The following is a 16,025-nucleotide window of genomic DNA, read 5'->3' as shown; positions in this document are numbered from 1 at the left end:
TGCCCCTATAGGAGGGGCACTGTTTACAGACCTAAACCTCTCAGGGATTTTTTAAAATATATTTTATTATTACAATAATAAATAATACTCCTTTGCACTTACAAGCTTTGAGCAGATTTGGGGATTAATGAATGTTCCGTTTCCAGTGATGTCACTGTGTCGACAGCTCTGGGATTCGGACACGATACGGGTACAGTAGGGTAAGGTGCATCAAATCTCTTCAATCCAGACAGCGTGATCCGAGAGCAGACGAACGACCGGCAGGCTTTGTGCTGACCTGGTGTGAGTCAGAGCAGCCTTGAGGCTGCTGTAACATTCTGCTCCCCATAGGCCCAGGAGCAGAGCACGTGCCGAGCCTTCACAACAGCCAGGGAGATGCCTTGTGCAGCGGAATTTTCAAGGGCTGTTTACACCCATTTTAAATCCCCTTTGCCTCCCAGAGTTACTTAATGGGGCAGAATGTGACTGACTTCAGATTTTTCACAAATTGGCTGTTTTCTGCGGAAAGTTCTTTTTGTTGTTTTTTTTACCACCACCCCCAATGTCTGAAAAACAAAATATTTGCACTAAACCAAAAACATTTCAATCTGTAGAGCCTGCTGGGATGCTGCAAGGGAGCTGTGGTCCAGGTGTCTCATGTCCCCATTCTGCTCTGGGGGGGGACTCTCCTCATTCTGGTTGGCTGGACTACATCTCCCATGATGCACCATAGTCAGAGACACCCACTATACAGCTGGCTCCCCTCACCTTGAGGAGAGACTGTGGTGCACTGTAGGAGATGCAGTCAGATCAAGAAACCACCAAGCCTCCTGAGAAAAATGCACCATGTTATATGTTGTTTCATGTCATGAAATATTTCAGTTCAATGTAATCCTACCAGGGTACCATGTGGCCTCATGGCAGCATTACATTGAACTGAAATATTTTGGTTTTCAACTTTTTGCCTAAAAGTGTAACTTTCTGTAGAAAATTTCAGTGAAAATTATTTCCCCCCCCACACACACATTTTTATCAGTTTGCCATGGTGGGGGGACCCACTTTTTCCAACCAGCACTGCCCGTGCCATCTGCTTACCCAGCTGAACCCTAGAGGGAGGGTGTTACAATAGCTGGAATGGGGGTGCAACAGTGGGCATATCTCTGTAAACACTCCTGACTGTGCAAAGCTGTTTGAATGGTGGATTCTTGTTCTTGAAACACTGGAGATGAGAGCTGGTCGAAATGTTTCAATGGTTTTTTCAATAAAAAGCTTTTTTTTCCAACAGTGAGATTTTTCATGCACAGTTGTCGACCTTTTAGTTTGTTTGCCAAAAATAAATATTTTAATACTTTTTGATAATTTCCAAAACGCAGAGCAAAAATACTGGTTTGCTGAAAAAGTGGATTTTGGCAAACAAAATAAATAACTGTTTTGGATTAAACATTCGAACAAAAATGAAGAAAAATGGGTTTGTTTCAAACACATTGAAATGAAAACAACTTTGCCACTGTGCATGAAAATGGCTTTTTGTATTTTGACCAGCTCTACTAGAGGCCACACTGGTTGTTTTAAAAGATATATCCTCTTCGTTGTTTTAAAAGATATATCCTAGCAGGGGCATTAAAACCTGTCATAGGGATCTGAATGCACTGTGATTTGTACGTCTGTGCAGTATTGCTACATATCAGATGTTTCTATTCTTCTGATGATTTATGACACTGGAAAGCAAGGGATTGTGTTGTAGAAAACCCAGGGTTTTGAACCAGATGCTTTTAAGACGAATGTATTTCTTTATTTTGAGGTGTAAAAATACACTTTTATTTGTTCTGTCACCTTATTTATTCGGCTCTGTCCTTTGCCCACCTGTCTCTCCACCATCTGCTTGGGCTTTGACGCTTAATTCAAACAATTACACTCCCCTCTCCTTTCTCTGTAGCACAGTTCCTAGTCCAGTCCCCTTGCTCCCTGCTGGAAACGAGCGAGGGACAAGCGCTGGCAACCAGAACAGCCTGGGTGCAGTTAAATAGACCAAAGTGTTGCTTAAAAAACACCCTGTTTCCATCAATAGATTGGGCTAGTAACTTTGGGCTATTGGTGCCAGAGATAATAGCTGGCAACCCTTTGAGTCATATGGTCATGCCCCCAAAGCCACCCTGCTTCTGCCAGAGCTGGACGTGAATGTCTCTTTAACCGAGGCACTGATTTCCGGGGGGGGGCTTGACCCCTGCTCTGCCCCAGGCCCCGTCTCTTCCCAACCCCGCCCTCCCCAGGCTTGCCCCGTCCTCCCCCCTCAGCACCTCCTGCACACCGCTGAACAGCTGATCACAGGCAGAGGGGAGGTGCTGGGGGGGGCTGATCCTCAGGTGACCTGCAGACCAGAGCACTAACTCGGAGGATATTTGATGTTTTATGTGGAGTCCCAGCTCCTAGAGACAAGTGAGTGGGGGAGAATCTCAGCTTTGGTTTAAAAATTAAAGGAAGTTTGTAGCCCTCAGCGTCATGGAGAAAGGCCTGAAAACGTGCCCACAGGCTGTAAAACCAGGCAGGGGAGAAACAGGCTGCATCCTTGTTTAATACCTTGCTGATTTTTAAGCTAATCTCTTGATTTGGGGGGGCAGGTTTGGGCCCACCCATGGGTGCTCCGGGGCTGGAGCACCGTTGGGGAAAAATTAGTGGGTGTTCTGCACCCACCCGCAGCCAAGCGCCCCGCCCCCCCACCCAACCGCCTCCACTCCTCCCCCTCCCAGCGGCCCCTTTTCTGCCCTCCCCAAACCGCTGTAGCAAGCGCTGGGAGGGAGGGGGAGGAGCGGGATTATGGGGCGCTCAGGTGCCAGGGCAGGGATTTGGGGAAGGAGTCGGAATAGGGGCAGGGAGGGGGCGGAGTTGAGGCGGGGACTTTGGGGAAGGGATTGGAAAGGGGGCGGGGGTGGAGCAGGGCGCGGGCAGAGGGGGGTCAGCACCCACCTGCCCGGCGGAACTTTCCCTAGCTGGAAATTGGAGCTCTTGGGACTAAGATCCAACCCCCCCCCCCCCACTGCCTGAGCCCCCCCCCTTTGCTGTCAGCCCAACCGAGATCACTTTAGCAGCCCAGTCGGAGGGGGAGGCAAACCAGCAAGGAACCGACCTGCTCTGCAGTGAGACCAGTGGAGATGGGGGGTCTGTGGGCAGGAGAGAAGAGCTGGGCACATGGAGATAAAGTTCTGCCCCCAGGGAGAGGGAATAAATCTGTCTGGGGGTGGAGGAGCAGGCGCGGGGGGGGGGGGGTTACAAACCCAACTACAACCCCGATGACGTGGGACCCTGTTTATTGCCATCTTGGCTCCTCCTCGCTGAAGTTCAGGATTACTATCGCTCTCCCCTCGGGCACAACCGTCCTGCGTCTGACTCGGTCCGGCCAGCCCGGGGTCTTCTGCCTCCGGGAGCGGCCAGTCCCAGCTGCTTGGAGGGAAGGGACCGGGAACCCGGCAGCAGATAGCTGGGGGGGGCCGGGGGGGCTTCTCCCGGAGAAAGCCGGGGGGGCGCCCCGCTGTGAGAGCTGATCCCCAGCAGCAGGGACAAGTCTGAGAACCAGGCACGTCATTTTGGACTGTCCGAGCCAGCCGGCGGGCGGGGCGCTGGGTTCCGGACAGGCCGGAGGACCCTCCCCCTCGAGCCTTTGCTGAGGGCGGAAGCGGGTCAGCGAGTGAAGTCAGGGGTCAAAATGTTCAAATGTTTTATGGCAGGACGGGGCGGGGCGGGGGCGGAGTCAGCGCGAGGTTTAAAGCGCAGCCGGGGGGGCCGGGGGGGGGGCAGTCGCAGAGGCTGGGGAGGCTCCGGACGGTGACGGTCGCTGCTGAGCCGGTGAGAAACATGCCACCCGCGCCGGGCTCGTGGGGGGAGCGCCCGGACACAGGGGGGCAGGGGCTGGAACCCCCCCGTCTCTCCGGGCTGGGGGGGTGTCCCGGAGTCCCTGGGCGATGCTCTGGAACTGCTCCCCATGAAGCCAGGCAGGACTCTGGGGAAGTTTCCCCCTGTCTGGGCTCCGGGGGGGGGGGAGGCGGTGCACCCCCCCCCCCATCTGGGCTCCGGGGGGAGGCCTGTGAGGATGTGAGGCAGCAGGGAGGGGGGAGTGTTGACCTGGGAATGTGCCCTGGGGATGGGAGACCTGAGAGCCTGTCCCCTCAGCCAGGAGGGGGAGGGGGAGGTGACACCTCTGCTGGGGAATGTGGACAGAGGCTGCAGGAGGGAGCCGGCTGGGGGGGTTTAGTTCAGTTTGGGGCTGGGTGGAGGAACACAGGGAACCCTGGGGCTGGGGTCCAAGCTCCCTGCTCCCCCAGAAGGACTTGACAGAGGGGTCCTGGGTGTCCCCACAAGCTCTGTTTTGGACTGTGTTCCTGTTGTCCAATAAACCTTCTGTTTTACTGGCTGGCTGAGAGTCTCAGTGAATCCCATGAAGAGGGGTGCAGGGCCTGGACTCCCCCACACTCCGTGACAGGGCGCACCCCCCCATCCCCTCCCCCTGTCCGTGCTCGGGGGGGGGGAGGTGCCTCCTCTCCCTTCCCTTCTTCTCCTCTCTGGGCTGGTGGGGGGGGGCTCTCTTTTTTCCCCCTTCCTTCTCCTCTGGTGGCAGGGCCTCTCTTAGGTGTCTGGTGGCTCTCCCCACGCCTCGGTCTGCTCGCTGGGGATGGGGCACCTGTGTGCAGCATGGAGCTACCTGGGCCCTTCCCCTCCCATGGCCCCAAGCCGGAGGGGGGGCATCAGCGCACTGTTGCTCCCTGTACCCCCAAACTTGGGGGCCCCAGGCCGGGCTTCCCACGGGCATCCTCCCCTTCCCTGCGTTCCCAATGAAAAAGGGGGAAGGAAAGGGCCACTCACACAATTTCCCCGCCCCTCCTCCCCCCCTGTGGGGGAAGTTTTGGACATGAAGTTTTAATGGTTCTGTCACCCACTGAGTGGGCACTTGGCCTTAGAAAATTACTGAAGTGTGAATCAATAAGTTGATTAAAATTGATTATTTAAATTGAGGCGTTGGACTTGGTGATTTAATTGCCTTGATTTTACTCATTCCATCCTGGTTCTCTCCCCCCGCCCGCCAACTCCCCACTCCTGTTAGGATTCTCGACTTGCTCTCGATTGCGGGAGGTATGTGTGGGGAGGGAGGGTTTTTCCCTCCTGTCAACCCCAGCTGGGTGCCTGTCACGCGTGGGTGGTGCCTGGCGGGTGGGGTCCTCAGCAGATCAGGTCTCTGAAGCCCTGGGGGATGGAGGGGCCATGGCGTTTAAGGGGGTTCAATCATCATGGCACAGCCTCTGGCTGGGGGTTGGGCTGCTGGGCAGGGAACGAGAAACCACAAATCGCGCCCCTCCCCCCCCGCCCCACTGACCTGTCCTGCTGGGTCCGTCTCGACTTTCAGATCGGCTGGAGAGTCCAGAGCAGGGTGTGGGGGGAAGCAGGGCCAGGACCCCCGCCCCAGCTCCGCTTCGTTGCTGCTGAATTGGACACAGTCATAGAGAGGAGCCAACCCCAGCCCAGCGCCTCCAGCAGCGTGTGCAGCCCGAGTGTCACTGAGAGAGACGATGGGGCCAGCAGCTGGACCTGCTGGGAGCGAAGAGCCACTGCAGGAGTGGCCTGCTGAGGGCAATGGAGACCTGGAGACTGGAGGAGAGCCAGGTAATGTGGTATCGCTGCCTGGGAACAGGCTGGAGAGAGACTGAGGCTTCCCCACATGGGGCCAGGCTCTCAGTGGCAGCAGCCAGTGCCCAGCAACGCCCCGTCTGTGGGTAGCAGGGACTGGATCACCCCCAGGGGCTCTCAGGGCACCGATCCCTGGCTCACAGCTGCTGTCTGGCGCACACAGCAGAGGTCGTGGGGCTGTGCAGGGCCCTCCTCGGCTGGGTGTGTCAGACCCCCTGTGACAGCCCTGGCCCATCTCTGCCTGGTTCGTTCTCCCTCCTTCTGCTGTGTCTGGCCAGTGTGAGACCCCAGTGTGCGGGGACAGGGGCACTCGGCAGTGTGGGCCCAGCCAGCGCTCGGCAGGGGGCAGAATGGGGGTGGGGATGGTGGGGGGGGCAGTTGGAGCAACTGCCACCAGGACATGCGGGTCCTTATCTCTGTGCCCCTGAGCTCACCAGGCCTCCTGGCAGCCTGGCTGGGAGTGCCCAGGGGAGGGCACTGGGCTGAGGGGAAGGAGGGGCTGTTCAGCATCTGAGGGAAGGAGCAATCAACAGAAAGGTGCATGTTCGAGTCCAGTGGCTCTCAGCCTTTCCAGAGGACTGTCCCCCTGTCAGGAGGCTGATTTGTCTTGCACTCTCCTAAGTTTCATCTCACTTAAAAACAACTTGCTTCCAAAATGGGACATAAAAATACAAACAATGTCACAGCCACTATTCCTGAAAAATTGCTGACTCTCTCATTGTTGCGTATTTAATTATGAAATAGATCAATTGGACTATAAACGCTGTACCTTTCTGTGTATAGTCTATCGAGCAGTATAAACGAGTCATTGTCTGTAGGAAATTTTAGCTTGTACTGACTTAGTGCTTTTTATGTAGCTTGTTGTAACCCGAGGCAAATCTCTCAATGAGTTGATGTGCCCCGTGGAAGACCTCTGCTTACCCCCAAGGGTACATGAACTGGTGGGTGAGAACCACTGTTCTAAGGCAGCTCCAGCCCTGGGGCTGTCGGGGAGACGTGTCCTCGCAGCCCTGCCTGACAAGTCTTTCTGTTTCAGATCCTCATCCTAACTGCAGGAAATGTAACTACAAGACATGTACAATTGTGCTCGCAGTCACCCTCGCAATTATGTTCTTAGTTCTTATCATTCTCCTGGCAGGTGAGTTCTCGCCCTTCCCTTCCCCCTCTCTGCACATCCCATTCCCCCTGGAGCCACCACACTCAGTCTCTCCTCCTGGCCTGTCTGGCTTCTGCCCCTGGGACAGAGGATTCCTGGGGGGTGTTCCTCCAAGACCCTCCTCCTGCTCCCTCCCAGACCCCTGCACCTGGGCACTCTCTGTGTCGGGACTGACATTAGCTCCCCGCAGCCCATCTCTGAGCACTCTGGGTCCAAGTCACTGTTGCCGGGCCCCAGGCACCGTCACTGATACCTGTGCAGAGTGGGGGTGATTGACGGTGCAGGGCAGCAATGAGCTGGGCCCTCTGCCTGCAGCGTGTCGCCCTGAGGTGCCAGCCTGGCCTTCCTGCATCCCCGGGTCTTCCCAGTGCTGGGCAGGTGCTGGCGTGTCACTGAAAGGAGCCGTGGAACGCAGTACGGACACCTCCCTTAACGCAGCGTGAAACCCACCCATTGGTGACCTCGGCAGGGCAGGGTCTCGTCACGCTATTGACGTCCCCGCCTGCACAGACAGCGTGTGCAAGCGCAGATAGCAGCTGCTTATGGTGACTGTGAACCTGGCTGGCTGCGCTGGACAGGCCGGGCAGCGGGCGTTCGGTCTCCTGAAGGGAAGGGAGTTTGTTCCCGTCTTCATCTCAACCTGCCTCTCCAGGGAAGCAAAGCGCAGAGCAGGGCAGGGGGCAGCAGTCCAGGCTAGCAGAACTCCTTGGGGTACTAGACCTGGCAAATCATGTTGAAGTTAATCTCCTACCCATTAATTATTGCCCCCCTGCTGGCCCCCTGGTAACTGTCCCCTCCCTCTGCAGCTCTCTGCCCACCCCGTGTTGTAACGCTGAGCTTGGGCCCAGCTCTCTGTCCTGGGCTTTATGGCATGAGAAGTTTGTCAGCTGCATCCCTGTTGAATGTGAACCCAAGAGAGTGAGAGCAGAGTCAGATAACCCCCCTCTGGGGCTGGATTCCCAGCGTCCTCCTGGCTCCCTCACGGCCTTTCAGTACCCACCCTGGTTCGAGGTGTCTCAGAAGCCTGGGGCGCAGGGGCTGATCTCCCCCTGTTCTCCTCGTTGGCGGGTGGCGGGTCTCGCTCACACCACGTGTCACTGTCTCATTCTCAGTGTGGAGACCTCAGCTTCTGTCAGCTGATCTGGGCCTCCCTGCTGGCCCCACATGCCCAGACGGCTGAATCGGATACCGAGGGAAATGCTACTATTTCTCTGAGGCCGAAAGGAACTGGACCTGCAGCCTGACCCACTGCTCTGCGCTCAGCGCCTCCCTGGCTGAGATCAACAGTGAGCAGGAAATGGTGCGAGATGCTCGAATTGCAACGTTCTGGTCTTGGCTCAGCAGCTGCTGCAGGAGAACCTGGGCTCGAAGAGCAGCTCTGAGTAAATGAGCTTCCAGTTGCTGAATGCCAGGCCTGGCTGGCTGTCCCAGGGCACCTCTAGTGTCTGTGTCTGACTGCAGGGATCACTCACTGTCAGCCCTCTCAAAAGGAGACCGCCCCTCTCTCGGGCTAGGCTGGCTTGAGTGTCTTCTGGGTGGCATGGGGCCAAAGGGGTACTGAGATCCCAGATTGACTTGAAGAGCCAGTGCTCTTGGGTAGCCAGATGAGGATGGGGGGGCTCCTCTTAGCCCTGGCCCCTTCTGGCTGAGGATTTGGTGGCTCTTCTCTCATCCCTGGCCCTTCCCAGCATCCCTTATTGAGCTCAGCTGGGCTCTTTCCTTCCCCTTCCCCTGTGATGGGGAGGGGAGCTCAGCTGTTCTGTAAGGCAAGGCTTTGACACAGAATGTGGCCTTCTATAGAGAGGTGTGGGGGCAGCTTAGACCCAGCAGCACCCAAGAGCTGCTCCAGCCCTGGGCGGATTGGTGTGAGGGGAGCTGGGTTTGGGATGGGAAAGTTAATACTGAATTACCCAGAGCTGGGCAAGAGGGAGGTGAAAATCCTCAGCCGTTCCCTGAAAACAGAGCCCGTCAGTGTATCCCTGTGAGTCTCTGGTGCACAGAGCCTGTGCTCTGACCCCACTTCTCCCTCTGCTGTTTTTAGGCTTTCCTGCTGCGCTATAAAGGCAGATTTGACCACTGCATTGGCCTCCGGAGGGACCCTGGGCAGCTCTGGAAATGGGCCAATGGCACCAAATTCAACAACCTGTAAGTCCTCTGTGAAATGCCTGGGCTTTGGGTCCCTGGTGTCTGAGATACCGAGTTCAGCCGACTCACCAGTCAGTGCTATGTACTCTGCATATTAGTGATGGGTGGAAGCAAGTGTTGTCTGCTGGGAGACTGGCCAAAGCTTTCAGATCTGTCTGGCTTTAGTGGGGCCATCTGCGTTAAAGATGCCTTATAGTCACAAATGCTGAGTGCCTGGGGCTGCCATGAGAAGTGGGGTACAGTAGAGATGGCCCAGACGACATCCCAAGAGGGATTTCAGTGGGATGTGGGTGGGATCAAATAACCAAACCCCAGCTGAGCCGATAGCAGGGTTTGACCCTGGATCATCAGCACTGAAAGAACGGCAGAGTAGGTCACGCTGGCGGGGGAATGGCACTACATGTCCAGGAAAGCATAGAGTAAAGTAGAGTAAAAATCTTAAACAAATGCAACTGTATCCTAGCATCTCTAAGAATAGAAATTCCACACTTGAAGAATAAGAATCTAGCAGCAGGAATATACGACTGACCAGAACGGGGACTGTGAAATTCAGAGATTAGAGAGGCTACAAAAGCAGAAAACCGAATAATAATGGGGGGTTTAATTATCCCCATATTGTCTGGGAACATGTCCCCTCTGGATGGGATGCAGAGATGCGATTTTTAGACACCATCAGTGATGGCTAATGTGATGCCAATTTACCGGAACTGGGTAAACAGGCATCTCAGTGGGGCGTTAACCCTGAAATCTGCCACCCTGTGGGCGCCCGCCCCAGCAGAAGGCTCTGGGTGCATCATTGCCATCTCCTCAGAGCTCGTCTGGGGTGATGCTGGTGGGGGAGCCACCCACAGCCATCTGCTCAGGTGGCTGTGAGCTGGGTTCTCCCTTCTCTGGGACAGATCTCACCCCGAGCCAGAGGCTGGTGGCCTGAGGGCAGGGAGATCCCGGCCTGCCCAAAGAATAGTGCTGGGCCTTCTCCTAGCCTAGCATATGTCTACTGTGAGTAGCCAGGATGGGACCATGGGGAAGGATTTGCCTGTGGACCTGGATCCCACCCTGTTCCCAGGTGGGAAGCGCTGGCCTCCAGCTCTGACGGGAATCTCTGTGTGAGTGGCTGGGGTCACCCCATGGCCGCTGGGTTTGTGCTGCTGGCATTTCACTCCAGCCGCCCCCTGCAATACAGCCTGTCCTGACGGGCCTCTGGCCTGAGAGCTGATGTAAACTGTCCAGGGAGCCCTGGACCCAGCTCTTCTGTGCAGCATTACTCCTGCTCCTCGCCACGCTGAGAGTCACCTGGAACCTGCGCCCAGGGCAGTTTGGGTGGGTTGGGCCTGCAGGGGCCCATCCAGACCCAGCTGGGTGTGCGGGGGAGGAGAGTAGGATCTGGGTTAATACCCACCCGGCATAAATGCTCCATGGAGGTCTGTTATCTTAGAGCCTTTCCTGGTCTTGCTGCCCCACTGCCCCCTTTCTAGCTGGGGCCTGTGGCAGGTGCAGGAAGGGGAATCCTGAGGTGCTGGGAGTGCAGCAGCTCCCTGCACTGTGCAAGAGCGTCTTTCCCTGCCTGTGACTGATGGGAAATGTCCAACTCCTACCTGACACCAGCTCCCTGGCTTCTCTCTTGCAGGTTTCCAATAGGAGGAGGAGGAGACTGCGCGTATCTGAACGATGTGAATGGGGTCAGCAGCTGGCGATGCACCAGTGAGAGACCCTGGATCTGCACCAAACCCGATGCATTTACACAGGCACAGGAGGCTGCTGTGGAAGGGGGCTCGTAAGGAGAGTACTGTGGAATTAGTCCTGGAAATGCTGGACTGATCTCTTGACAAGATCACATCTGAGCAATTCCGGGATATCGGGCAATGCTCTGCGCATCACTGGGCAGAGCACTGTGGACTCAGGTGAAACCCAGAGATGCTATTTGCACATCTTGTGTCCCCCCCCCCCCCCCCCCCCGCGCCGTCTCTTTTTCCGCCAGTGGAACGGCTCAAATCCAGCCTTTCCAACCTACCTCAGCTGGACCAGGAGCTCTGCCGAACTGAGCCAAGGCACCAGCCTCAGCTTTCGCTGCCCTGACATTCCCCCACAAAAGCTTTTTATTCTAGAAAATTATCTATGGAATCTTTTAAAAATATTCATCATTCCCATTTTATGGTCTGGAATAGAGCTGAGGGGGGATGTTCTCCATTCCCTTCCCGCCCCAAGAAACTCTTTAACAAGATTTTTTTATGGGTCAGTTTTTGGGGTGTTTTGAAAACCCAATTGATTTTGAAGTTTGCAGGTTTACACACCAGTTCCTGGTTTTTGTTGCCAGATATTGCTTTGGATGAAAGAATGAACATTTTAAACTAGTTTTAATTTTCCATTTTTTAAGAGCACTGCACCTGCCAAGGGAGTAGGACCCCTGTTACACTCCTCGTGGGACACCTTGGGCCTGGAACGTAGGAGTAAGAGGAGAAATGTCTGTTCTCTCCCTTCCTGGAGCCCAGTGGGTTTGAAAAGGGCAGGGAGGGGGTAGGTGTGACACAGACAGACCAGGTGGCAGGTCATGCCAAAGTCCCCATGTCTGCTATAGATGCTTCTGTTACCTTTTGAAACTTTGTAGCTTGGTTGTGTATGTATGTTTACCCTCTTTAGCCTTGTAAATAAATCTTATTTCCTTTTTAATAAATTGTCATATAATAAGACTGGCTACGTGCGCGGTCTTTGGTGTGATGTCTAAGGTGCAGTTCACCTGGGGTGCCTGGACCTGTGGGACTTGGGAGTAACCTGAATACTGTTGTGATTCTGAGTGGGAGAGACCATCTGTCTCTCAAAGGCAGGCTCACCTGGGTTGCGAGACAGATCGGAGAACCCAAGGGGACTGCATGGCTAGGCTGTTAGGATGCCGGGGGAGGTTACCCTGCATGTTTGGTTGGTGAAATCTAGGTCTAGAATTCTCAGCCAGTTTGGATTTGTGCCCTGGTTCCCAGCAGTCTGCCCTGAGGTTGGCGCCACTCTCTCAGGACACTGCAGACAGCGCTATTGCACGGCCTTGGCTCCAGTTCCCTCCTTGCAGGAGAGAGGAGCTGAGCCTGCCCAGAGATGGAGTTTGGGGGAAAGATGCATGTGACCCAGGGACCCCTTGGTGCCAAGTGGCAGGCAGCACAGAAGGTTTTCCAGGAATCCCCTGGGTCTGATCTTTACATCAGTAGTTTTAAACCTTTCCAGATGACTGTACCTCTTTCAGGAGTCTGATTTGTCACCTCACTTAAAAAGCGAAACTCCAGTTTCACCTCACTTAAAAACTACTCGCTTACAAAATCAGACGCAAAAAATACAGAACCGTCACAGCCACTATTACTGAAAAATGGCTGACGTTCTCATTGTTACCATATAATAAAATAAATCAATGGAAATATAAATCTTGTACTTCCATTTCAGTGTATAGGGGATAGAGCAGTGTAAACAAGTCACAATCTGAAATTTTAGTTTGTACTGACTTCACTAGTGCTTTTTAAGTAGCCTGTTTTAAAACTCGGTAAATATCTGGATGAGTTGATGTCTCCCCGGGAAGACCTCTGCATATGGCCAGGAGTACATGTTCCCCTGGTGGAGAACCAGTGGTCTACAGAATAGTTCACCAAAGTGGGCATGTGAGGTCTGTATCAAGGGCCAGTTGCCCAATGGTCACCATAATTGGAGCAAGACCTCTGTACGGATACTATATAAGGAGCAGTGTCTCTAGACTGACAATGATGCCTTTAAGGCCTTGGAGTTAAGGCAGGTCACGGGAGGTGATGTACCCCAGATGCTCCTTTCAGACAGGAGGCAACTGAGGTTACCTCCCTGCCTGGCCATCTGTGTATTGTGTGCCTGACGTAGGATGTCTCTTTGCGCACTGAGCCAGGTGCAAAATTAGATTGCAAAATCCACAAAAAAGGGAAATCTACAGGAAGAAACTAAGAGCAGGGGGCTGTGTGTGTGTCCATCTGTGGTGTTGAAGCATAAAGACAAAGGATCGGTCTGATCTCTCTCGGTGCGCAGAGACCTACTGGATCCTTCCCCTCGGAGACAAACTGACCATACATATGTCTCATGAAAGAAGAGTCCGAGCCTGCCTGGCTGTGAAGTGCTGCAAGGATTTCGGGTGAGCTGTACTTGGTTAGACAGGAGAATACCTTGTTAGTTCGGTCTAGGCTCTAGAACACGTTATGACTGTTATATGTAACCATTTGTTTCCAACACTTCCACTTGACTCTTGGCTTTGTTGAACTGAGGGGTGATTTCGCTGTGAGCCTATGGCAGCGCTGTGTGTTAAGTGGAGCAGTGATCTGAGCTGGAGCTGGTAAGCTGGGGCCGAGGATGTTACTGTTCCTTTGGAAACAGTGAATCTGTGAATCCTGTCAGTGCCCAGGGGACCAGGGACTGTTCGCTCCAGACAGATGCTCAGAGGGCTTGAGGGCAGAGTGGGCCTATTGCTACCCTGCAGTGACGGCAGGCCCAGCAGCGAGTGCGTGTGACCAGTGGAGTTGGGGAGCTGACCCCTGGCAGGCACAGACAAGGCTCCCTCAGGCAAAGGGCAGGTGGTGGTGAGGTGCCTCCCAGCCCTGGGTACCCTGGGAAGCATTGCAGGGTATTAACTTACTGCAGGTTTGGGGCAGTTAGAAATTACACTCCAAGGCCCCAGCCCAGTGAGGAGGACCGAGGAGAGGAACTGTGACTGCGTGGGGCACCTGAGTCCCAGCCCCGCCCAGAGTTCTGCTCTGCCTAAAGCCCCAGTCCCGCCCCGTGAGTAGGGCTTTACCAAATTCATGACCATGAAAAATACATCTCAGCCTGTGAAATCTGGTCTCCCCTGTGAAATCTGGCGGGGGGGGGGAATATGTCCCAGTACTGCCCCCCTTATGTCTACGCTGCCTTCAGACCTGGGCGGCCAGAGAGCAGCAGCAGCTGCTGGTCTGGTGCCCAGCTCTGAAGGCAGCGCTGCTGAAAGCAACAGTGCAGGAGTGAGGGTGGCATGGTGGGGGAGGGGAAGGGCCGATCTTATGGGTGGGTGACGTGGGCAACTGCCCCGAGCGCGGTGGTCAAGAGGGAACCCTGCCACCCGCCAGCTCCAGGCCCTTTTAACCTCTGAGTGCTGGACCCTGGAATGGGGGAGGGGCAGGGCTGGGAGCGTCCCGGGCAGGGGCTCCTACCATGTGCCAGGCTCTAGCTGCAAGTTCGGGCTGGGCTGGGGAGGAACCGGACCTCGTCCCCTGCATTGGCTGCTCCCAGGGCCAGATCAGAGCCGCCGCCAGGAACCTCCCCCAGCAGCAGCCGTGGCCGCCGGCCGGGAGCCCAGCTCTGAAGGTCGCACCACTGCCAGGAGCAGTGCTGAAGTCAGGGTCGCAATACCGTGACACCCCTCCCCCAATAGCCTTGAGACCCCCCCCCATGACTCTCTTCTGGGATGGGATCCACACAGTTACAACAGGGTGACATTTCAGATTGAAATAGCTAAAACTGTAAAATTTAAAAGACTTAAAAATCTCATGACCATGAAATTTACCAAACTGGATGGGTGAATTTGGTAGGGCCCTACCCAGGAGACTAAACAGGGGGTACTTCACATTACAGCTACACAAATGTGGATCCTCAGTTGCACTGTTTCTATCACGGCCGCTTCTTTTGGCAGATCCATTTGAGCTCCGCGGCACACGTCTCAGACAGAACCCGGCTGCCTTTTATCCACCCGCAGCTGTTCCCATCAGCAGAGCCTGAGAAGCTGCAGAGTGAGAGAGAGTCCGTGACACTGTGGGTTCCTGTAACAAGGAAAGGCCCATGGGTGAGTGTTTTCTCCCCCTCCCGCTAATGGGAAGCTGGGCTCTGGTGTTGTCCTTCATCTCTAACTTCCCTGCGGAGCGTCAGTCGAGAAGATGTCCCAGGCTGTGAGATGAGTTAGGGCAGTGGCTCTCAACCTTTCCAGACCACTGCACCCCTTTCAGGAGTCTGATTTGTCTTGCGTACCCCAAGTTTCTCCTGACTTAAAAACGACTTGCTTCGAAAATCAGACGTAAAAATACAAATGTTGCCACAGCCACTATTGCTGAAAAATTGCTGACTCTCATTTGTACCATACAATTATAAAATAAACCCGTTGGAAATAAGTATTCATAGAATCATAGAATATCAGGATTGGAAGGGACCTCAGGAGGTCATCTAGTCCAACCCCCTGCTCAAAAGAAGGACCCATCCCCAATTAAATCATCCCAGCCAGGGCTTTGTCAAGCCTGACCTTAAAACTTCTAAGGAAGGAGATTCCACCACCTCCCCAGACAACGCATTCCAGCGTTTCACCACCCTCCTAGTGAAAAAGTTTTTCCTAATATCCAACCTAAACCGCCCCCACTGCAACTTGAGACCATTACTCCTTGTCCTGTCCTCTTCTACCACTAAGAATAGTCTAGAACCATCCTCTCTGGAACCACCTCTCAGGTAGTTGAAAGCAGCTATCCAATCCCCCCTCATTCTTCTCTTCTGCAGACTAAACAATCCCAATTCCCTCAGCCTCTCCTCATAAGTCATGTGTTCCAGACCCCTAATCATTTTTGTTGCCCTTCGCTGGACTCTTTCCAATTTATCCACATCCTTCTTGTAGTGTGGGGCCCAAAACTGGACACAGTACTCCAGATGAGGCCTCACCAATGTCGAATAGAGGGGGACGATCACGTCCCTCCATCTGCTCGCTATGCCCCTACTTATACATCCCAAAATGCCATTGGCCTTCTTGGCAACAAGGGCACACTGCTGACTCATATCCAGCTTCTCGTCCACTGTCACCCCTAGGTCCTTTTCCGCAGAACTGCTGCCTAGCCATTCGGCCCCTAGTCTGTAGCTGTGCATTGGGTTCTTCTGTCCTAAGTGCAGGACCCTGCACTTATCCTTATTGAACCTCATCAGATTTCTTTTGGCCCAATCCTCCAATTTGTCTAGGTCCCTCTGTATCCTATCCCTGCCCTCCAGCATATCTACCACTCCTCCCAGTTTAGTATTATCTGCAAATTTGCTGAGAGTGCAATCCAGACCATCCTCCAGATCATTTATGAAGATA

General features: G+C 54.3%; 1 pseudogene; it reads left to right on the top strand.

Annotated features, from left to right (window-relative positions):
* The first annotated feature begins 3,734 nt into the window (after window positions 1-3,734).
* On the top strand, window positions 3,735-11,552 carry LOC142069226 (C-type lectin domain family 2 member D-like; annotated as a pseudogene).
* Window positions 11,553-16,025: the final 4,473 nt, after the last annotated feature.

Source organism: Caretta caretta, chromosome 14 (assembly GCF_965140235.1).
Source record: "Caretta caretta isolate rCarCar2 chromosome 14, rCarCar1.hap1, whole genome shotgun sequence".
In the NCBI taxonomy this organism is placed as follows: Eukaryota; Metazoa; Chordata; order Testudines; family Cheloniidae; genus Caretta; species Caretta caretta.
Note: the sequence above shows the minus strand (reverse complement) of the source record. Positions and strands in the feature narration are given on the sequence as shown.